This window comes from Carassius auratus, chromosome 24, assembly GCF_003368295.1.
Source record: "Carassius auratus strain Wakin chromosome 24, ASM336829v1, whole genome shotgun sequence".
Classification (NCBI taxonomy): domain Eukaryota; kingdom Metazoa; phylum Chordata; class Actinopteri; order Cypriniformes; family Cyprinidae; genus Carassius; species Carassius auratus.
In genome coordinates this window covers 19268897-19294570 of record NC_039266.1, presented here as the reverse complement: position 1 = coordinate 19294570, position 25674 = coordinate 19268897, and the positions used below count along the sequence as shown (strand labels likewise).

Sequence of the window (25674 nt, the reverse complement as noted above, 5' to 3'; positions counted from 1 at the left end):
TGAGAAATAAAAAATTGCCCTAAAATCAATCTCAGGTAAATTATTATCCTATTGGAAGAGAGTAGAGCTTATTTCATTTGTTAAGAATAACTGCATTTCCATTTTTCAGATGCATTTATCCAAAGCAACTACAACTTCATGTGTTAACCCGTGATCTTAGTTTTGCCAGCCCTATGCTCTACTGTTTGATTAACAAGAAAGATGTGTAAAACTCTGTAAAACATTTAAATATGATGGTATAATGTACTTCAGATAAAACCTTCTCCAAACAACATGTAAAAACAAACAAGTATGTGGTAAAACAACAAGCCATACTGTATGAATCAGAGTTCCTCATGGCATGGCCATTGAAAATAACATAGCACCTTTTAAACCTAACTGATAGTCTTACCAGAAGTAAATAAGAGATAAAAAGAGAACTCATTTTTTAAAGAAATAATGCCATTTTAGCTTGCTTATACTAGTCTTTGAGCTCTTCTACAAGAGGAGTGCTGTATCAAGTGTGCTACGGAGCAAGTTTACCACATCAGCTGATTATGTGATGCAAACATCAAAATGTTTCAGGATACATTTACACAATAACAATTGCACTTTTCATTTTCCATTGTTTCACATACAGAAACAAACTTGTCAAAACGGTCACTGCTCTCATGGATCCGTGAAAGTGACTGAAAACGCTGTACTACAGTATGCATACCAGGCCAGTAGCTGGCCAGTAATACTACTGAACACATACTGTAATACCTAGGTGCAACTGCGCATGACATCACTGCTTTCAACAAGTTGCATTTTCATAGTTCACACTGAGACAATAATGCTAGAATTTTTAAAACTTGCACTCTAAAAACCTGTTATCAGAAGTTTTCATTTTCAGCCCTCCGAAAATGCTTTTTTTCATTTAAATGAACACCCAAAACATAAAGCAAATTGTCCATTTTGGTGTTGTGTTAACGTACCCTTAGTTTTTGAGTTCATAACATGGTATTGTGCAAATGTAAGTCTTAATAATTAATTGATAATCTACTCCTGAAATCATAATTTATGTGAAAAGATATAAAAGATAAAAAGGTGTTCTGCTGCCTCTAGTATTACTGTGTAGGTATATTTTTGTTGTTTTGCAAAAGCATATTTTTTAATTAGGTTGTGTTGATTTTCACTGTATTTTTTTGTAAATACTTTGTTTACAGTGTACATTAATGCTCATATTAATTCTGGAAACTTAAATATCTTTCAAAATAGATTCAATGTATGACTAAACATCTACGTATGTAAACCTAGTCAATGAAACAAGAATATTAGAGGCAAATGGAGACATGTGCAGTAGCAAACTTAAAAAAACAAAACTGAATGGATGCTGGAGGGGAGAGAAACACATGGCGAATTAACCCTGCAGCCTATGCCTGCCTAACGCCCCTGACCTGTATATCTCATACCGTCAGCCAAAGAGCCAATGAGGAACATCTGTTAGACTGTCAATCTCTTGTACCCCCCACCTCCCACAGACACAGCACAATCTCATCACAGGCAGCAACCTTCTTCTTCACGCCACTGGAAAGGTTGCCATGCTCACATGGTTAGCCAAGCAGCTGACATTTGTTAGTCTGTTTATGTGGAAATAGATAGTGGTATTACAACGAGGTGTGCTGCTCTCAGCCCATCTGCACCAGCACAGCTGCTGAGCCTCACAGAAAAACAAAAAAGGTAAAAAAAAAAAATGGAAAGGAGAGGAAAGAAATAAATTTCACAAGATAAAAAGCCAGTTGGCATTGAAGGCCTTGCACTCCTGCCTGGGAGAGGATTTGGGAAACAAAGCCAGACGACCACAAAGAAAAAAAAATGTGTGCGTGTAAAATTCCCTGCTTTGTGTTTGTGGCTTGCCGCTGCATTCATATTTTTTTTCATGCACTCAATCTGTCGTCTCTGCATATGTGGCACCTGAACCTCTAAATTGGCCTGCTGAGGAATTGTCTCGACACATACCAACAACTGATTGACAGAATAGAAGCCAGCCATGGAGCTTGCCGTTTCCGTCAACAAATAGAGCTAAAAAAATACAAACAGTCCCTTTGGGAGCTGCCATTCATTTCCCCCGGTGAAGACGTTTTGTGGTGTGCCGCGCGTTCAGCTTATCGCCCGCTCAGCCTGACTCTTATCTAAAATCAGTTCCTGCGGACAAATGGACAGAAAAGAGGGAAGTGACCACACAGAATTCAAACTCTATAACTTTCTCCGTATAACATCAAACCCATCCACACCCTCTTGTATATGATGCCTTATCAAAAAGCCTTTCTGACACAGATAATCAGGGACAAACAATCATAACTAATCATTACTCCAGTCAATGCCAATAATATACCAAAGGCTACTTCAACAAATATTTGGACACCAAAGTCACACTTAAAAAATAACCTCATAGATTATGAGGGTTAAAAACTATATATATATATATATATATATATATATATATAAATGTATTTTTTTTTTACGATTTCTAATAAGATGCACAGAATTGAACACCAAAAAAGCCCCCCCCCCCCAAAGTATCATCCAAGTGTCCAAAAAGACTAGATTTCCCTTGATACCTTCACATTTACACTAGCACAGCTAGACTCGGTCTGTAAATTCCTAAAACAGCACTAACAGTCCTGCACAAGTGCATTATCATAAAAAATGTAATAATAAAATTAACTACAGAGATTAAAGATGTCAAAACCAGCAGCATGAAAGAGAGGAAGAGTATGAGCGGGGTTTCTGTGAAAAAGATCCGAAGCCAGCAAACCCAGGTCTTCAAATAAATCGGGCTCCTGCTGTGACTCCTGTACGTACACAAATGTGAATATTACAAACGTCATGTGAATTCTCCGCATTTGTGCTCTGAAAAACATGAAGCATATACCAAAGAAAAGAAAGAGAGCTTTGGGTTAGAGAGGGAGCGATCCAGAGATCAAAAACCCAACACAGGATGTTTATTTCTGAGAAGGGTCTGTGGCTCAGTGCAGACATGGTAAAAGCACGCTGAGATGTGCACTAGTCACAAGCTGTTTGCACTATTCAAGAGCATTCAAAGAAACCAAAGTAGTGCAATGCACTCTGGGAAGCAGATTTGCCTCCATTTTTAATTCCATTCATCAGAGATAAGGTTTTTTTTTTTATTTTTTTTTTTTTATAGAACATTCTGCATGAATGTTGTCTGTGGGTCATGACCATCTGGAGCACGATCCATGCACTCCGAATTACAACACGCACAATCACACCTGCATGTACTGTAAATACATACACTCACATGCAAAAACATGTACACCTGTCCTACAACAGCTTCTGATTTTAAAACTGCATTTTCAAAATAAACAAGTCTGAATGGCTACTCCATTTTAAAGAGATACTCCACCCAGAAATAAAAAGATGATATTTTGTCAATAGAAGTCAATGTTATTTTGTGTTCAGCAGAGGTAAGAAAGTCATACATGTGTAAAATGACACGAGAGTGAGTAACTGATGACAGAATTTTCATTTTTGAGGGGAGTATCCCTAAGAAAGCCCTAAATAATGGTTAAGCATGATGTCAACCAGAGAACAATTGGTTCACATGTTCATGCTTTCCAAAACTATGTGGTATACTAAACCCCTCTTAAAGTCACATTAAACAGAATGAGTGACATATCTTATCAAGTTTAATGGATCAAAAAAGAAAATAAAAAAATATGTAGGGCAGGGACTTGGCTCTTTCCACCAATTGTTGGAAAATGTAGAAGCACTGGAATATGAAGACATTTTGATTACTAAAAATAAGATAAAATAGGTAAAATAAATAAATCTGCATACAATAAAATGCATTTTGGAAAATAAATGTTTTTGAAAAAAATTGATACTTTTTAAAGCACTATTTAAAAATGGCTGGGGGTAATCTTTAAAAAATAAAAAAAAATAAGACACTAATATATATTTATGTTATTTAATTAATTGAGTGATAATTGTTTAAATTACTATAATAATTTATGCTTTTGACTCTTTTATCATTTTATAAAACTTTTTATTTTAGTAGAAACTTGTATCTGAATTGTAAATCATGCTTTTTACAGTCATTTTACAGTTTAATGTTACCATACACAATACCCCTACCCTGCTCATTTTATTTGTCTAAAAAAAATCTGAAGGTATCTTAAATTTAAGCATACAAATCTTGCAGATACCATGAATAACAATTTTTACGTTAGCAAAAAAATAAAAATAAAATAATAGTATCATAAATGTAGCTTCTTTAATGTAAAACATGTTTAAAAAAGGGCTGGTCCAGTTAATGTGAAGGCATATAAACTAATGCACATAAAATACAATTATCTCTCATTCTTCCATTAATTTTTCAACCAGTGGTCTGTCTCCCTGTCTGTCCTGTCCCTGATGTGACCAATTGAGCTGCCCTTGTGTCATGCACTTAACCTCCAGTTGCTCCGCGTGGACTGTTCCAGCAAACAGCATCTAGTGTAAAAGCATCTACACTTTCACATACGTGTAGACACGGATGAACTCACCCAAACACACCGCTGGTAATGGGGTAATGTGAAAGGCACGGAGGCGCAACGGAAAGCGGCCAGAACTTCCAGGAAAAATGGAATGTAATGATGAACTCCACCTGAAAGAACCTGAGAGCTGTCAATCAGCGGTCCCAGGGCATTGTGTGGGATTCTGACAGAAGCAAAGCCTGTGCTTAGTGGCCTGCAAACAGCCTGGAATGAGATCTCAGCCAATCTGATTGAATTATTCTGGTCTCATTCAGTCGGGCCGGTGCTTTGGGCTACAATACATCAGCATGATAAGAGGAGAGAAGAGAATTTACCTCCAAGAGTGCATGACAGGATGAAGAAAGAAAGAAAGAAAGAAAGAAAGAAAGAAAGAAAGAAAGAAAGAAAGAAAGAAAGAAAGAGTCCTATATTTACACTACTTCCAATATTTTTTTGGAAGAAATGTGTGCTTTTATTTAGCAAAAAGGAATTAAGTTGATCAAAAGTGACAATTATATATATAATTTAAAAATATATATTAACATTGATAATAATAATAATAATAATAATAATAATAATAATAATAATAAATTGTAGCATCAAATCAGCATATTAGAATCATTTTTACAATGCATTCAAATAGAAAATAGTTCACAATATTAACTTTTTTTTTCTGTATTTGTAAATGCAGCCTTGGGGGCTTTTTTGGTCAAAACCCCCGGCAGGACTGTAAAGTGATCATTAGGTCTGGTACACTGTGACTGTACTAAGTACACATGACTCTCACGTACTGAGAGACTTCCTGTCGTTAGCGAAAATAAACTGAGGAAATGAAGGCTGAAGCAACTGCCAGCAGTCGGTGAGAACAATCTTCCCCAGCAAATCAATTCACACATTAGTTTGCTTAAGGCATTCAATATAATCTCACACACTCAATTTAATCTTCATCAAATGGAGAAGTGATACACTGGATGCAGAAATGAAAACAAGTGAATTAATTCAGACCGATGAAAATGCAAAAACAAACGCATTCTGTGCCACCAATACACAGGCAGTGGCATTGAAGGTGATGTGAGTATTAAATATGCTTTTTAAATGGAAAAAGCTTTATTGCGGCAGATGCTGATCAGTAAATAATATCCAAATGATAAGAGAAGTTGGATTAGGTCTGCTGTGGGTTTAAGCACTCAAGCTAAGTAGAAACCAGACAGATGGCATTAAAGAGATGAGAGTAATACCGAAATATTGCATTTCCTGTTCACCTACTCAGGAATCAGCCCGATTGGTCCATTCTGTTCAGCACAAAGAGTGTATTATCGTGCACCGTCCTCTTTTGTTTGTGTGTGTGTGTTTTGAGTGGTTGCTTCAATTTATTCTTGTTAGCCACAACCCTAACTACCACAAAACACATTTCTAGAATGCAGAAAAATACAAAATGACTTGCATGTAACTTCAGTAGGGCAGGATTTGATTTTTGGCATCTGGATAATTTTCTGAAAAAGTCTCTTGTGCTCACACCAAGAGTGTATTTATTTGAGTAAAACATACAGTAAAATCAGAAATATTGTGAAATATTATTGCAACTTGAAATAACTGTTTTCTCTTTTTTATATATATATTTTCAAATGTAATTTATACTATTTATTTGATGAAAAATGTGAGTTTTTTAACAGCCATTACTCCAGTCATTAGTGTCACATGATCATTCAGCAATCTTAGAAAATAAATAAACTGCACTTTAAATATATTTTTTTACATTTTAAATTACTTAATTGTCACTTTTGATCAGTGTATTGCATCCTTACACAATAAATGTTTTAATTTATTAATGGATTCAAGTCATTGTGAAAATTTTCATATTTGGTTATTACTATTTTCTGTCATAAAAAGAAAAAAAAAACTAAAATGTTATTATTTTCTTGGACCACCAACCGAACAAATAGTTTCAGAAGAAGAAAATATTACATTTTGATTAAGAATGTGTGCAGTAAATCATGCACACTACAACCAGGGCCAATTATCATGAAAGTAACTACATTTAATTATCATTTCATATGTTTTTAAAGGTAGATATGAAGAAGAGCGGGTGTACTTGATGCACACAATGGTGCATTCAGCTCATTTGAGACAGAGATTCTTTCAAAAGAAAGCCCATTTGCAACGACAAGGGCTTCATACATTATTTATATGTTTTCCTGCAGAAAGCCTACAGCCTATCCATGGATTAATGCATATGAATCACACGTGTGTGCCAAAATCACTTACTAATTAGAGACTGAAATAGGTTTTCAGTCAGATTGTTTGAATGTGGATTGACTTTCCTAACTAAGCCTCTGATTCTCTTCGTTTGTGTATAGCTGCCTAATTGCAGTGACTCATTTCCATAAATACTTCAGAGTATTGATAGTAATTAGCTTTATCTGGTTCCTAATGAGTGTGCTTAGTTTGATCCTGGTAAGAGACATGCTGCCTGAATCAGATACAGAGGCATCCAGTACTGCATCCAGTCAGAGTTGGAAATCTGCTGAAACTCATGATTGTAAGAGAACGCTGAAGATTATAATGAGCTCCCAAAGACCTCTTAGAAGAAGAAAGGAACCTCGGATGCTCAATTGACCCTTTAATTAAGTCTCATCTCTAAACATATGCACTGTAATTATTGAAATATGGTAAAGAATCACTGACAAAAAGAAAAAACTAATTTTTAACAACCTGGTGAAAACTTATCCTACTAGGGTTACACTTTGTTTCAATAGTCCACTTTAGACATGAGTAACTGCATCTACATGTCAAGAAACCCTCATTAATTAACAAATAACTCATTATGGTATTTGTAAACTTTTAGGTTAGGATTTGTAGAATAAGTTGACATATTTGCAAAAGTTTTAGCAGATATTAAGCAGACAGATTTTATAATTCTCTAACGACTGGTAGTTGACATGTGGTTGTAAAGTTACTTATTGCTAGTTAATAGACTGTCTAGTGTGGACTATCAAAATAAAGTCTTACCAAATGAGACTTGATTCATTTACATTTAGTCTTGGTTTGCTTTGCATTCACACTTATTTAAACCTAAAGATAAAACACAAAAGGCATGAGGATACAGATGACCTCACTGGAAAGCTTTTATGCTGTAAATTTAGCAAACATCCCAAACTGCTGTGTGCTATGTTAAATGTGCTCGTCATTTGTGTGTACATTTGGTGGTATTTTTACCAGCTTCTAAAATATGTAAAGGAGTCAAAACTGTGCCAGGAACTCTTCAGTTGCACATATGGAGATCTGCTGTAAGGAGACAGTGCTTCTGACACTTGTTACATACTAATAGTAATGGGCAATGTAGCTCCTATGACAAGAAGAACCGTATACTTGAGCACTCTGTCCTGTTTAGGGTTGCATCTTGTGATAACATGTCCAGTTTTTGTTTCATTTAGGTGTCTATACCTGTGTTCATGTATAAGTTGAACCAAAGGGGTTCAGATGGCAGCATTCACACTAATTTAAATGAACCACATTAACAGAGAAATTGCATCAGAGCTTGTTTTAATCAAACTAAAACTGCCAACACTCTTTATAAGAGACTCATAATGTGATCTATTTCTAAGTCCACCAGAATATTCAACAAGAAAACAGTAGACAGTGGTTGCTTCTGGAAAAACTGCTAGCATACACATTTCAGGAGGTTTCCTGATGAAGACTGAAGGTCAAATTCATCTTAATGATAATGCATCTTTATATCTTATCATTATATGCAATCAGATTAACATTAGCGTGCATTAACTACTGCAGGATCTTGGAAAGGAAGCATTAGGATTCATAAAATCTTTTAATTATGATTAAACAAACATTTTTTTTTTTCTTTGGAATTACATGCACTGGTGACTTCAGCCTGTAATGTATATTAAGAAAGTAATAAATCGGGTCCAGTTTTATTTCATGTTGACTTTGAAGGCAAAACTCAGCCAGCAAGCAGTCTGCGCAACTGTGGAAGAAAATTGTGGCCCAACAGGGCTGTTTTCAGAAAACATGAAAAAATGTGTGACTAAATAACTGGCTGAGTCCAAATAATCATCAGGAATCATGTAGTGATTCAATGAGACATTTAGTTTCACATTGAAATCTGGCAGCACCTTAGGTGTATTCAGATTCAAATAAATTACAAGTCAATGACATATAATAATATCGGATATGCTGAAAAATACAAATCTGTGCCATATATAATTGTTAAATCATATATTTATATGCAAAATTTTGGACCCCACTAAACGCCGATAGTCAAATGGTTGGCTATGCATGACTAGCCTTCACATAATAAACTAAAACACAAGGGCCAGATGGATGAACACATTTATAAACACGCTCTGGCGAACACATCTACAAACGTGCGGCGACATTTAAGCGATAATGTCATAAAGTTTCCTGTGAAGCTGTAATCACTTTACCCTTTAATGATCTGTTTTTGATTTAAAATGATGAGCTCGCAGAGTTTCTATGGAACTGGACCGTACAAATAATCTCATAAAACAGACGCAAATCGAGTTGATGGGTGGTTGTTACACTTTATAGCTGGAATTTATTCATTAGAGAGAAAGGAGGAAACAGCAGTGAAAGAGAAAAGGACACACGACTGAACACAGTAACATTTCACAGAGCCGAACCTCATTTCACAACATCAACGTCAACATGGGAAGAGAAAAATCAATAAGCAGGAGCGAGATGAGAGTCTCCACTGTCATTACAAAGACAGAGACAGATGCTGATCTACGAACAAACCCTGTACGCGCACGCCAGCAACACGCCTGCCATTTACGGATAGAAAAGGACAGATAGAAAGGTTAGTTAAACTGCAGTTTTTATCAGATCAATGCCATTTCCATTCAGACATTTAGAAAGATGATCTAAAATGCTATTGCCAGGTCTGTCATGCCTGGACGTGCGTTATCTTTTGTGTGTGAAACGGGCACATATGTGCATGCATACTATCTAATATAACACACACAGAATCTGACAAGCATAAAAATTGCATTGGATCCTTCCAGACTTTCTCCTGCAATTCTCAGAATCCAGTGTTAAAAATGAACATACAGCCCTATTCTTTTCAGCCCAGCTCTCTGTCTTTCTGTTGCTCTCTATAGTATCTCCCAGCTTCCAATTCAGTAGAGCTCAACAGTGGCCACCCATTTTTTCTAGCAGCCTTGGACGTGCAAGTATATTCCCCCACTCATTTTTCATTGGGGTTTTCAAACGACTCCTCAATAAAGAGTTCTAAGCCAGTATTTCCCAACCGGTTTTACCCTCACTGCACTGTAAGTAAGTCTTAAAAACCCTTTAATTGGCATCAAACCAGAAATGGATTCAGCATGTATTATACTAGATACTATATATTTTTTCCAGTAATCAAGAAAAGGGAATACAGAACACAAAAATGGGCTTAAAGACATACTACACACAAAAATTGAAATTATTTCATCATTTATTCACCCTCATGCCGTCTGCGCTCTTCACAACATTCTGCCTTTTACATCAAACTTAAACTCTTTAAACAGCTAGCCAGAAGTAATGGTTTATAATATTAGTATTTACTATATAATATACACACCTATTCTTTTGAATGAGAAGACATTGATTCACTGGGGTCATATTACTGCTGTCTTCACTTGTTTGTGTTTTTTTAAATGTCTTCCTTGGAGGTCCCATAAGCTTGCACACAAGGTAATTTTTCTGAATAAAACTTATCTAAAGAAATCCTTATACACCTGGGATGGCATCAGGGTGAAAGTTTTTTTTTTTTTTTTAGTATCTTTTTCACAAAAGGAAAAAAAACCTAAACTTTCCATCATATACATCCAGCTGGGAATCACTTTTCTAAGCCATTAACCGAACCAACAGCTTCAAGATGAATCACAACAATACAAAACTTTGTTTGAAGTTCTTTTTTGAGGAAATAAACTTTTGGAAACAATGGTGTAGAAATAAACTACTGATTTGTAGTTACCGATCTTACAATTAAAAACAAAATGTAATTGCATCTAGTTAATTTGTCTTTTTAAAGCATATAAACATGCCAGATTGCATTTTTCACAGTGCTTCATGAAAACGTAGTCGCTATCTAAATATTTTGGCATGTTTTTCCAGTATCCATGATCTGATGGATCTTGTAGGATTATGGGTAGCGAAGCCCCCCCTACAAATTTGGCATATTGAAATCAGGCCTTGTCTTTCTGGAATATTCAATTGCGTCATCCAGCGATAGGATAATTTTGACCGATAATTTTGACCCACCTCTGCCTAAGGCAAAGGTGTATATTCCGCTCATTCGCAAGTAATCTCTCTCGCATCATGCCGTGGATTCGCACGATTCGTGCAATCTCAACTGGCTCTATCTTGTCTCAGTAATCAATTGAGGTGGAAAACTACCTCGGAGTAGTCTACCCAATATTAACGTAACAGTGTTGCAATGTTCGTCTTGTTACTCAAACCGATTTTTCTGTACAATGACATGGACTTTTTTTGTGGAAGCTTTTAAGATAACACACAGCTGTACGGATAAGATTAAAAATTTAACATCAAACAAATACATAATTCCTATTCATTTATTTGTGAGTTGCAAGGGATACTTAAGCTTGAAGCTGGTTGGTATTAATGTTTATACGTTATTAATAAAATCTCTTTCTTAAAAGAGAACATTAATGGGATTTTTTACTTTCAGCTGAATAGCTGTGTGGCATGAACTCATATACACACACCACCACTTTCAAATATCAACTATTATTCAAGCATGAGAAAACCTGCACTGCATTAACCTGTAGATGAGTCACAATCAAGTACTTGTAGAAGTATTTATCTTTAATAAAATGAAAGGACGTTATACACAATACACAAGGATTCTTATTTATTTATTTTTTTTGAAAAGGTGTTTTGTAGCAAACTTTAGGTGCTCACAAACTTGTGGCCATGAATGTACATTGAAAAACATTTATGACTGCCAGAGAAACTTTCAACAGCCCTTGACTATCCTGACATCCATGTCTCTGAATGCAATAGTTTAATCGAATGATGTAAACTCATGCTCCTTGACACAGCATGAAGCTGCTATTGCAGATTCTGCTTATCATTTCTGACTGTTATTGATTCAGGTAATACTGCGTTCAAAACAGTTTTCATAGCAGCCCTGGGACACATTTTATTGCTCAGAGGTTGCTCTTTCATGGCTCAGGTGATTTTTTTCAAGTTAGTTTCAGATGGTTCTCATAAAATTCCTTAGGAGAAATAAGAAGAGACACAAATGAGATGAGATGAAGTGTTCAGATACAGTGATACACCAGAGATGTAAAATGAATGCGGATTACATCTCAAATTGTTTGCTTCTGGGAGAATTTGATGAGAAATGAGTTCACATTCATTTGATTGCACACTTTGCTATCTTGGCATATGAACAGAGTTTGAGATGTTGAGTGAAGAGGTGTATGAGATTAGAGGGTCTTTTTAGGACAAAAATCAAAGAAACAGGTTACTAAAAAAAATCTCTAATTTAATTGCATTCTAATAGAAACAATTGAAAGATTATCTTACTTTTGAGATCACAAGGTTTAAAAAAAAAATGGGTAGCACTTTATTTTACAGTCCTGTTCCTCCTGTACATACTGTGTACTTATTATAGTAATTACAATAACTATGTAATAACTAGGTACTAACCCTGAACCTACCCCTAAACCTAACCCTACCCCATGTAGTTACCTTGTATTACCAGAACTTTCTTAGATAAATACACTGAAAGTACACTATAAGTACATGTTAGTACACGTACTGTAAAATAAAGTGCAACCAAAAAATGTTATTAAAAACTAATTTAAAGAGAACACAGGATATGTTTCTGTTATACTGTAGTTATTGCTTAATTGTAATTAAACCAAATGTGTATTTATGATTTAATACTTAATTGGAAAATGGTGAAAGATGTACTACAGTTGCTGGTAAATTTCACTAAAAACTGCAAGTAACATATAATTAAACATTCATTTAAAAAGTACTCCAATAATCAGTTTTATTTGTATAACTTTATTTTGTTTATTAATTTTGACAGAGTTGTGTTCTTAACAAACAACAGAAGTTATTTATCACTTATTATGGAGAACAAATTAATTTACACTTAGACTTAATGTGTGCAAAATGGCTGTATAAAATAGTACAAATATTTATCATTTCTTGGATTAATTGCTAAATGAACCTTTTAATCTCTAAATTGCATTCAGTTTCCATGGCGAAGGTTCACAGATGCTGGTTGTAAACATATGCTATAACTGCTACTTTCTATTTATGTGCATACAGTTTCCTTGAACAATCACCTCAGTGGTTTTCTTCTCATTTCATGTGGTTTCAAAACCAAATTTTCATCTCGACCTTTGTTAGTAAACCTTTTTTCATACTGTCAGGTTAGTTTAATGTCTGAGTTGACCTAGAACCTTTTTTTAACAGCAAAGCAGTGGGTTCATATTTCAAGGTGAGACGTCTCATCAGCTCACATCATTCATCAGACGCTCCCGTCCACTTTCAGCGAACCCTCACGCTTCACTTCAAACCATCACGTCCTCTAGCAAACCCTGGGAAATCTTGTACGAGCACTGCGTTTGCTCTCTGAACACCTCAAAGCCACACACATGCAAATCAATTTTTCATCCCTCTATCCTGGTCTCTCCTCATGTGAAAGGAAGAGGAAATTGAGGTCACGCTCCATCAGAAACTGATCGGCCTTGGATGCTCCCATTGTGGCTGGTGGAGTAGAGGGAGCAGAACGGGAGAAAGATTGTCGGCTGCGGAGCGTGTTGGGGTCTGTCTCCTATAGAGTCTAAGCGGAGTTGATGCAACCCTGGAGAAACTAGAGTGACCTGTGGAGAGTGATCCCTTCTCGAGAAATCCAGTCTAATGACACTGAGCTTGACAATAAGATGATGTGACTCATAAAATGGAATGACATAGATACACTTACAGTGCTGGCTATCAATCCGGCCTCATGTTTGTCAAGAGGTGGGTGGCTCATGCAGGAAATGATACCACCATACATTTAAAATGGGCCACTGAATTGCCTGTCTACAAAATCAACCTTTAAAAAAAAAAAAAAAAAAACTTATTAAGAATAATAATGTGTTAGATAATGTTATGCAGTATTTTAATATTTTGTTAATAAAATTAATTCATTAAAATAAAATATTTCTTTTTTTGGTCAACTTTACATTAAATATTATACCATTGCAAATATATAATCATTTATTTATTCTCTTCTGTTGTTTTTGTATATCATTGTAATGAATGGGAATTACCAAATTTATCTATAATTAATATAAAAAAATAATAATAATAAATGCTAAAATTAAGTTTTAAGAATAAATAAAAAGTGTTTTTCCCTTTAAAATTGAGTTTATTTGAAGTGCTTGACAAACATAGTTACGTTACATTTGAGAAAATTACAAGACTAATAATATTATTTCAAATATGATGAGTTTTCTATTTTCTAACAAATTGTAATTACATTAATAGTATAATTAGTGATTATTAATTAAAATTTAATTAAACAATTAAAGAAAATAGATGGATAGATATGGTAATATTGTGCTGTAATTTATTCTGGCTTAAAAATAAATCATGGTATTGCAATAATTTAGTTTTATGATTAATGTAAGGAAAAAATTATCATAGTATCACAGTAATTTCACTATTATATTAAAATAAAATTATACATTTAACACGGTATTAAAATCATTTAAATAAAAAATAATTGTATTATAATAATTTTACCAATTATTTACTGTAATACAGTAAGACCATCTCTATATTAAAGTAATGAGAATCACTCTTAAACACATATCCCGATGTATTTTGTTAATGAGAATATGCATGGGAAATGTGCTTAATTATATTAATAACAATATCACAATATAAACAAATCAAACTGATCCGAAAATAGGCTTCAAAGCCAAAACGTCTTATTTCTTTCTTTCGATTTCATAGTGATTCCTGACCAGCGTATCTTCGTGAGATTTACCCTGTTAGCATTTGATATCTCTGGCCCGAGCATACGGTTCCAGTAGGTCCAGGTGAAGTCCAGCTGCTGCTGCCGTGAACCAGATGGAGGAGTAGCTGTGTATTCATCACTCATGGATATTTGAATGTAGTGTGTTACCCACTCTACCAGCATCTGTACCCCACAACCACCTGCTCACCAGTTTGGACCAGCGCAGGTTTCATTTTGTTTGGCCTTGAGTGTGATGAGGCAATACAATAAGCACTTCTGATGTTAACGGGCACCATTTATTAAGGCCTAAAAAGGATCCCAGCCTGTTATTTTTAATCTTTTAAGCAAGCAAATCTCTTCATCTTCCAAAGACTGACTACAATGCAAGCAAATACAGTAAAATACGAGCACAGGTTGTGAAGAAGCACTGAACCTAAGCTATTGAATGATTATGTAACCTACAGAAAGAGACAGTGAATGAATGTAAACAAACCTTTCACTGGGATGAATCTGAAAAAACAACCTCTATATTGCAACAAAGAATTTGTTAGTTACAAGCTAGCAATTGTTCTAGTATCAGTGTATTCCAGTGGGCAGGTCTGGATCTGTTGCCTGGAATAACTCTGAGAAATGATTGATCCTCATCTCTCCCTAACATCTCTTGAAGGGCCATAGGAGCGAGTGGGAGGAGCCAAACTCTGCTCTAGTAATAAATGAGGGAGGATGATTACAGCCTTTACAGTTACAACACACACCGCAAGAATGAAATCGAGAGACAAAACCTCAGTGCAACAGCGAAGGTCAAGAAAAAGTGAAGGGAACAAAGGTAGCTAGAATATATGTGATGTACTCCTGCATTCTCTTTCAGTCATAACAACAACTCCCACCTTTATAGAAAGCCTTTTCCTTCAGTTCCTTTAAATAACTCTCACAAACACACTCAGACTGAGCAATGCGTTAGGATAGACGCCTCCCAGGAAAAAAGGGTGAGAGTTTAGCCTGTGCTGGGAGTAAATTACTAAATGTAGCCACAATGCTGCATTTGATATCTGACTTTCGCTCAGCTGCTTTCAATACTGCATATAGCTTTTTGGACGTACTTTGTAAAAATAAATAGAATGTTATAGACAGACAGAAACAGAATATTATAAACTACTAAATTTGCTATACACACTACTATTAATTATATATAAATATATAAAAATAAAAAAATGTAATTTATGCATTTAGCAGACTTTATGCTTTTATCCAAAGTGACTTACACTACATTCAGGCTATCAATTTTTACATATTATGTGTTCCCGGGAATCAAACCCCCTACCTTGCGCTTGATATGCAGTGCTCTACCAGTTGAGCTACAGGAACACTATATACAATTAATGTATATTTCTACTACCATATTGACATGTTTGAACCAAGATCTCAAACAAAGTATGAGAGCAAAAGTGTAGTAGCGCAACAGTACAAGAGTGTGACAGGCCAACTGTTTATCAGTACAAGGGTATGACAGTATGCGAGAGCGGCTTTGTCACAGTATAACTCTAATAGTTTAGGAGCTGTCTTAAAGTCGACAGCTCTTGTAGCTGATGGAGCGCAGCTCTCTGTGATGTTGACAAGCCGAGAGATCTGCACTTAATAGAGTTCTGAAAGGTGCTGGTCTGCCCTTAATAAATAACACACCGCCATATAAGATGACTGTGATTGTGTATGTGCAAAAAAGGTGTACAAAGAACGGGGAGCAAGACAAACAAAGCCTCGCCTCACTGTAATGCTGGGGTTTCAATCATATGCATTAATGAAGATTTTATGCAGGGCTGGTATGATAAACAGAGAGGGATAAATATATTGGGAAAGCTTGTGCATCCCAAGCGAGACAAATAGTGGGGTAAAACGACATCAGTGGGATGCGTGACACGGTGCTGCTGAAATAGGCTGTGAAATTGATTCCATGAAGTGAATCATGATTTAATCTGCCACAGACAACAAGGTATACATATTTCCCAGTAAGGAATAAACATTAACGCTTATGGCATGCAACATATAAACACGCATTTTCAAGGCTGCACTTGTAGCCTACATGTGGGCACAAAATGTTTAGAACTTACTGCTGGAATTTACTCTTGAAATATTCTTATTGCTTTAAAGTACTTTTGGTCACAAAAGGCTTAACACATAAAGAATTAATTGCACTTTAGATAAAATTTTTAAAATGACACATACTGACGTGAGATGAAAACTCCAACCACAACAGTAGAATATACAGCCTAATATGGTCCAATTTTTCTTTAATAAACCTAATGTGGCCTAATATATAGGCCTATACATACATACATACATATATATATATATATATCTATATATATATCAACCAGGGCCGGGTTTCCCAAAAGCTTCGTAAGCCTAAGGAGTTCGTAAAAACGAACCTACGCCTGATCTTAATATTACGGTCTGTTTCCCAAATGCACTTTAAAATCATCGTAGATCTACAAGTGCTCAGTAATCATTAAACCCTAGCTGCATCATAAGAAGACAGATTTATGTGGTCATCTGCAGGACAATTGGCAGATTAAACCTTTAACTTGATTCAAGCGCAATGTGATTATAATATAAGGATTTTATTGTGCTTTATTGCACACTTTATGACGCGTTTTATTAATTTAAAAATTTAATAATTAAAAAGGGCAGAAATATAGAAATACACATTTAAATTAGCCTAAATGACTGAAAAAAAAAGAATAAAATAAGTAATTAAATGTTTCAAAGACTGAGGGAAAAAAATATGTCAATGAGTTGCTGAAGTGCACGAAAGCCAGCTATGTATTTGATCCGAAATAACGTCTCACTCTCTCTCTCTATACAGTGTATAAATAAATAAATTAAAATAATTTTATGCATTTAGCAGACGCTTTTATCCAAAGCGACTTACAGTGCATTCAGGCTAACATTTTTTACCTAACATAATATATAAATATATAAAGTACATAAAGTATATTATATATTATTATTTAAAGTATAATATTAAAGACTATAATATTGTATTGTGGCATAGTTATTATATCCAAGTTGTCTGTTTGGAATGCAGCATTAGGTTAACATCAATAAACGATAGTGTGTACTACAATTAAGAGCCATTCTATAATGTGACATTTCAGCACTTGATAAATGGACAGCGACTCCTAAGTAGCTTAAAGCACAGCTACGTGCAACTGTGTTTAAAGTGCATTGTTGGGAAACACACGTGAAACAATAACGAACGATTGCACATTTACTCATAGAAAACACTCTTAAGCTCTAGGATCAATCGTTATCGGGAAACCCGGCCCAGCTGAGAACAATGGGTGATATAGTTTGAAAAAAAAAAGAATTTAATGTAAATAATAATAAAATACTGTATAATAAATAATAGATCAAATAAAATAATATATTACCTGCTATATACAATATTTATATTTGTACATTAAAAAATATCAAGGTATGTTTTAGACAGCATTTTTCACTAGATTAATTATATAATTTTCATTCCTAAATTTCCATTTTACATGAATTAAAACAAACCAGCATAACAATAAACAATAATAAGCAGTAGAATTATTTATTTACCAATATGTATAAAGCCACATGGAGACTAAACTGAAGACAAACAAATCATTAATTCAGAATACTGAATTTAGTAACTGAAACAGGGTAAATTTGAAACAAATGAAACAAATAGTTTGAACAAAATCAACTCTGTTTACTGTAAATTTACAGATGCTATAACACCCTCATAATAAACATAATTATATTATATTATATTATATTATATTATATTATATTATATTATATTATATTATATTATATTATATTATATTATATTATATTGCACACCCATTTGGTAAAAATAACTTGTGAATAGGTTAATCGCTGACATCCATTTACAAAAACTTCCTCTTTACTGTAATGATACATCCTCACCAGTAAGTGTCAGGATGAAGTCCAAGACCGCTGTTGTATCAGCCAGAAAATCCCTTAATGCACCTTTAAATTTCATTTAGTTTTTGCTTTTAATTGCTGACTTCTCTCTGTAGCCCATGTGTGTATGGTCATTAAAAGAAATCAAATTAAAAAATGTCCCTATAGTTGGAACTATTTGAGAAATAATCCCAGCTGGACCGACTTGTCAGAGTAAAAAGTAAATGAGGTCTACAGAGCAAAAACTTAAATAGTAGCCAGACTTTCTGTGCCATCTCACCAATATGAATTAGTCTTTCGAATGTAATCGTGAAATTAATGTGGTAAGGAAACCAGGCAATTAGTGCAAAGTCCAGTTTTAAAGTGCAAACTTGGACACACTTACTCTTAAATGTTTGTGGAGGACAGATGGATAATTTCCTGTCACGGTGCCCAAACAGGTCTTAAGCGAGCGCCAGAAGGACACATTCATATTACAGACTAGACTCAGAGCTGATTGGCTGAGGGAACAGAGTCTTCAGCAGCGAGTAAGTGACAGGATCAAACCACAGATCAGACCACACGCTTATTACACCGATGCCCCTTAGAGCCACATCTCTCAGTCCAGCCCATTAACCTGCTGTCAGCCTAAACGCATTGTAAAATAACTGTTTTCTGTGCTAGAATGAGATTGGAAGCCTCTGAGGCTGCGCTTTGAGTCCAGAAAAAAAGACAGAAGAAAAATAATCCGATAAATTCTATGATAAATTATTGCATTAATAATTAACATTAAGTGAAATAGGCTGAGTACAGCTGAAATAAAATAACTAAAAAAGACTTACACCATGTTTCTTCAGAACCATCACTTGGGTCTTAAAACGAACAAACACAGACCAGCTAGTTTTCTACTAGTCAAAAAACAACAACAACAACTACATTCGTAATCTATTTTACAACTATTATCAAAGACGAAAACAATTTAATATTTTTGTAATCTTTTTCAATTAATCATTTAATGAGTGACAGATAATATTAATTTAAAGCATTCTTGCTGAATGAAAATATTAATTAAATAAAACAACAACGACAACACAGTAGTGTATAAACTGAAACAGGATATTCAACAAGAAATTATTTTTTGGAAATTATTTATCCATGGGAATTGATTGGATTATGAAAATTAGTTTTAAAGGTGTTTAAAAGGCAGGGGTTAAAAACAACAGCCTGTTGTCATTCGGGGAGAAAATGATGAAGACAGATATGTATTAATAAGTTAAAGAGGGATAATTTTGATGTCATCTTGTCCTGAACGGTCCCTTCTGCTTTTGAAGCAAGATGCAAATTTATATAAATCTGATTGACATTAATACTCTCTGATCTGATACTGTCAGCAAGCTCCTTCTAATGATTGGTTGAAACTCAAAATCTCACTGAGGTTAACAAAACAATTTAACTGGAAAAGTTGGTGTACTGTAGCATATATCATTGAAGAGGTTGCGCTGAAGCACTGTATTATAACTCGAATGCTTTAACATAATTGGCTCTTAAAAGCTCTGTTAGATTGCCCTTGTTCTTCAGAAATGGCACTGATTGTTCAAAATATGATTATTTAATGAAGAATCCTCCCATTTATCAAATTTACAGCTCTGAAAAGGGAAACAGATTCATGCGAGCTTATAAAAGCCTAGTGCTCATCGCCAAGGGTGAGCTGTTTATCTGCTCAGGGTTACATGAGAGGTTAGAGTCCTTCAGAGGCAGATGCTTTTATCTAATTCTGCTTGTTATTAAGATATGACCATGCTAGGAAATAAGCTCATTATGAGTGAGTTTTTTGTTGATTAGAATATGAGTCGAGGAAAAAAATGAAGTCTTGTAGTCATTAGAATATCATTTAGAAATCTCACTGTTAATATGTCTGTGTTAAATGAGGCAACACTGTCAAAGAAGACACAGATGAAGTCTCATTTGTGTGCTTGACTTTTAAAATTGAACATAAAATATAAATTTACTTTCATAATATATTAAAAGTCCCTTGTGCACAATTAATCCGATGCCAAAAACATAATTATAATAATAATTGTTTGAGGAATTGTTGCAATCTATACTTTCCATTTCATCTGATGACACCTAGGTCAATCAGGTGGAGTATAATCATTTTAACCAGTGTAAAATATGTATAAGTTGATTACTGGATTATGTTTTAGAAACAAAATACCATATAAGTTTTTCTACTTCAAAGAGTCATGTTTAATTCAACGTGTTACTTGCCATTTCTTTCTGTTTGTGGTGTTTACTAGTCATTTCTGAGTGAAAACACCAATAAACGAAGGGAATGTTTCTACACTGGTTTTTCAGCTAAATACAGTAGCTATTAAGGTACTATGTTGTAATGAATGACATTATATAAACGTTCCCATTGTTAAGGAAATAATTTAATGCCATTTAAAGGTGCACACAGTAATCAAATCTCCATAGACAAAAACTATAACTTTTTTCAGTGTTTCTTAAAAAAAAAAAAAAAACATTTATTTCAATGCATTACTTGCTGTTTATTTATTTATTTTTGTGGAATTTATCAGCAAATCCTAAGTGTTAAATGTTTAAGACTTTTATTTTCAGTGTATTGCTTTACAGAAGTAAAATGCATTGTTACCGAACATTATTTTAAACCTGTAAAACACAAATGAGATATTTTTTTAAGTATTGTGTATTGTAGTTTACAGAATGAAACAAATCTATGACCATTTGTTGAGAAACAGTGCTCCTCAAAATATCTTCTGTTCCACAGAAGAAATAGAGACAGACATACAGTGCTGTGAGAAAATAATAACAGAATGTCCATTTTGGAGTTAACTATGCATATAAAATAATCAATTAATGATCAATCTAGCAGTACAAAATTCTCAACTCTACTTAATCAAATCTATGCAGTTTCCATTCCAACGTTTCCTATGTCTTTAACACAGATCAGCTAAAGTCTAAATAAAAACAACATTTAACTTGTATAAAATTGCTCATATACACTACCATTTAAAAGTGTGGGGTTAGTAATATATTTTAATGTTTTTGAAAGAAGTTTCTTGTGCTTATGCTTAAGGCTGCATTTATTTGATAAAAAAAACTACAGTTAAAACAGTCAATTACAATTAAAATAGCTGCTTTTTATTAGTATTTTAATATATCTTCTGTGTTTCAACATGAGTAATTGATGAGATAATTTAAATTTTGGACTGAACTAACATAAGTCAAAGGTAATTGAAACAATTTAACAGAATCAAACCGCTTTGGTTTCCATCCTAACGTTCCCTATGTCACTAACATATCCCTCTGTGACGGATCAGAGACTACAGTTCAAAGGGGTTTTAACTCTGATCCTTTACGTCCTGTTGCTTTGGCAGTGTGAGAATCTGAGACCAAGACATTCCTTCAAATTCTTCAGGTACAAGAGCATCTGGCTGTAATGTCTGCAAGGAAACAACTGATATAAATAACAATGCCAATCTTAAACAGATCAGGAAATATAAATCAACTAACAAAACGTGCACCAAAAATTACAAAGTAGAAGGAAGTTAGCCAGCCAACACAAAGTCCAGCTCTACTCAGATGGCGGGCACATGTCCAGCGTAAACAGTCCTTTACTAAGGGAAGGATGTTTTATTCATGAGTGCAAAGCCATCTCCACACATGAGCTATTATATTTCTCAACCCTCATTTATAGCTCTCATGTGCAACGCCCAGATAACAGGGGAAAATTGCCTGGAGGGCTGAGACGACACCGCAGGAAGTAACGCCGGCTATCATAACACCCAGCTGGAGGGATGACAGAGAAAGAGACATTTATCAACGCGGCTGAGGCACCTTTCAACACACGCCATGTACATCTCAATGATGCGGCGCACCTTCACAATCACTACAGCGCCTGACATTAAGACCGAATCTAAAGATATTCTGGTGGCTAACTGGAATAGGTGAAGCTTAAGATGCAAAAAACAAAGCACAACAGCAGTTATTGCCATGCCCACCCACCCACACGCACACCTTGCTGTGTCACTGATCACTGCTTGTAGGAACTGTGGGAAAGCATTGGCACAGAATGCTTTCAGTAAAATACAGTTTAGAAAGGAGAAAGTTAAAGGCATAGTTCACCCCAACAATGTTTACTCACCCTGATGTCTTTCCAAGCTTGTATGACTTATTTTCTTCTGTGGAATACAAGAGAAGATATATTTCGAGGAATAATTGAACTGTTTTTTGTCCATATCGGAGCCCATATGAAATGAGGGTGAGTGAATGGATTTTGATTCATTTTTGGGTGAACTATCCCTTTAAGCAGACAGATCTTAAAATAAGTTTTAGATGCTATAAAAGCGTCCTCGTTGTACATAATAGATGGCATGAAAAGTTCTTATTTGCCGAGTGCTGAAATGCTATTTGTGAACCCATTCGCTGTCCATGGTGCTGAAAGGAAACAGCATGCTGGATCTCTTTTGAGATTGCAGTTTAACATGCTCATTACCCTTTCTTCTGAGACATCTACATGTGTTTTTAAGCCTTTCATGTGATGTTGTTGATTCAATTTACCTGCAATTAAATGTTCTCTGTTGGTCTGTAGAACCAAATATATTACGTGTGCACCATCCAAACCTCACAGTGACAACATTTGGCATCCAACACATGGTTACAATCTGAAATTGCTTAAGATTATATCTAAAATACAGATAGTGGGACCTGCTTGCTTACCCAGGCATTTGGACAGTTATAAAGTAAATGACGTATGAGATGACTCTTTTAAATATATCATTATAAAATTCATATAAGGTGAGTGAGAGATCTACACAACGATAAAGGTATGATTTACAGGGGTTCCACTTAGTTTCACATTCACTTGCAATGTGGTTATTATGCACAAGCACAACTACAGATGTATATTTGATGATAAACCTCACAGCCAAAGAATACATCATTCACAGATTAACATTTCAGAATCGCCTTGCTTTTATTGAAAACAAACATGTGCTGTAAGGTTTGATTTCTTGTCCTTATATACCTGCAAAGTAGAGTCTGTTCATCTTCGGTGAAAGCAAAGACGCACTGATTGATATTTTCCCCAAAGAAACAATTATTCCCTTCATAGACACCTTAATTTGCATCATCTACGTGAAAAATGAGCACATCCAAAAATCACTTCACCTTAAAATCATCTGCAAAAGGATAAGGCATTAAAAAATGAAAGAAAAACCAGCAAAAATAAACAAACGTGACAGCTAAGCTGCAAGAAAAGTTTCCATTAAAACGTCGCCAGGTCTGAAAATGACTTTCGGGTAAAGAAAAGACCAAAATAAAAGCAAATGCTTCGCTCGGTGACATCAAAATCACAAAACTCTCATGAACAATAGCGCAAAATACAAGCAAAGCATATCTACAGCAAAAGTCTATGGCAGAGAACAAAAAAGGGAAAAAGGGTTAAAAACAAATATCATCGTACATACGTAAAAATGGAACTGCCAAGGCCATTTAAAAACCAGTTGCATGATTTCACACGACTGCAAGCACGTACTTGGCCAGTGTCACTCAGTACTGAATAGCCCAGATAGGAATCACTGCATACTAAAAACTTGAGGTACGGATCGAAAAACGCCTCAAAACAACACTTTTTCAAATCTCAACGCTCAAACCCAAGCAAAAGGAGAGAGAGAAAAAATAAAAAAGAGCAAGTGAAAAGACAAAAAGGGTTACAAAAAGGCCTGGAAACGTACTCACCGAGTGGGAGTAAAATGTTGCGATAAAAATGCGTTATGGCACAAAACACAGTATGGCGAATGAAGCGCGTTCGTTCTCTCTCAGTCTGTGAGCCTCGCTGCTGTCACGTGACTGCTGCTGCCTTGAGCGGCGGGAAGAGGAGCTGACAGGAGACGCCGTTAGTTAGTCGTTATCATTCCACACTGAGAGCCTTCTGTGATTCTCCCGTTGTATTTTTTACCTTCTCTTTTAAGCTCGCGGAGCTCCCATGATGTCAGACTCAACGTAACGTCTAAAGAGAGCCTCTCAACGCCGTCTTTGTTGTTCTTGCTCTTCGTCTTTGTTTTGTGACGATAAACAAGTAATGTGAGGCGTGTGTATGTATGCATGTGTGTGCGCGCGCGCTCGCGTGAGAGAATACATCTTGGATAATGTCGTTAATAACGTCATGAAATGCAGTTTTATTCCCATTGCAGTTTTTTTCTACAGACGTCTATCTGATGCAAATAGCGTCGTGCAGCATCAGTACATTCCTCCCTTAATATTCATCACGTCAAAATGAAGGGGCAGCATTTTAAGCTAACTTAATTCACAGACTCTCCATTGCCGTGTTCTCTCGTCTTTTCTGTATAAAAGGACAAGAAGATAATTAAATCATAATGAAATGCATGCAACGTTTAAAAGATCCCAGATAATTGGCATTCAGGTGCCAAAAACAATTCCCTCATATGTAGCCTTAAAATACAACTTTGTGGTAAAAAGAAATCGATGCAAAATAGATAGATTATGCAAAATTCATTTGCATGACAGACTGAAAGGGAAAAGTGGTAATCTTATACATTTTTTAAGAACAACAGCAAAATTATAGCCACAACAATATGGCACTTGTAAATATAGCTGCATTTTCCCCTCTGTGTCCCACTAGTTTTATTATTTTCATTCATTTTTAATTCACATTCTGTTTTATTATTAGCATTTAGCATTGTTATTTTTCTTTGGCTCACCACCCACTGGTTCAAATTCTAGCTAATTGGCAATTTGATGTCAAAAGCATGGCATACACTGAGAGAGAAATATAGTGTTCTATAGCACTAACAGCGTTCAAATGCGCCTTTTAAGTGCTTTCAGATTAATATTTTGATGATGCTTGTGCTATAAGTATAACTTCTATGCTTGTGGTCATCAATGTTGGGCAGCATCTAGTTACTAGTAACTTAGTTACTGTCATAATATTACTTTTTGCAGTAACTAGTAGTGTAACTGATTACTAATAAGATTTCAGTAATAATATTACAGTTACCATTCATAAAATAATTGAGTTACTTTTAATGCCTCAACCCCGCTAATTAAAATCTAACAATCAAATACTTCCTAGATTTATTTACACAATTTTCAGGACTTGCACATACATGTGATGTCCTCAGTGCAGCAGGTGAGCTTGGAATATGAAAAGCTTACATTCAGCAGATAGAAATGTTAAATTATTGATTTTGTCCG

At 35.0% G+C, this 25674-nt stretch overlaps 1 protein-coding gene across 4 annotated transcripts in view; it reads right to left on the bottom strand.

Annotated features, from left to right (window-relative positions):
- LOC113042530 (RNA-binding Raly-like protein) overlaps nt 1-24547 on the bottom strand; it is a 112884-nt gene extending 88337 nt beyond the window's left edge. Inside the window, exon 1 of one of the 4 annotated variants that reach the window (XM_026201451.1) lies at nt 24199-24547. The gene's annotated coding sequence lies outside the window, so the exon portion shown is untranslated. Of the gene's footprint in view, nt 1-23485 lie in introns of all 4 variants that reach the window. The other 3 variants (XM_026201449.1, XM_026201448.1, XM_026201450.1) reach the window with 3 other exon arrangements.
- Nucleotides 24548-25674: the final 1127 nt, after the last annotated feature.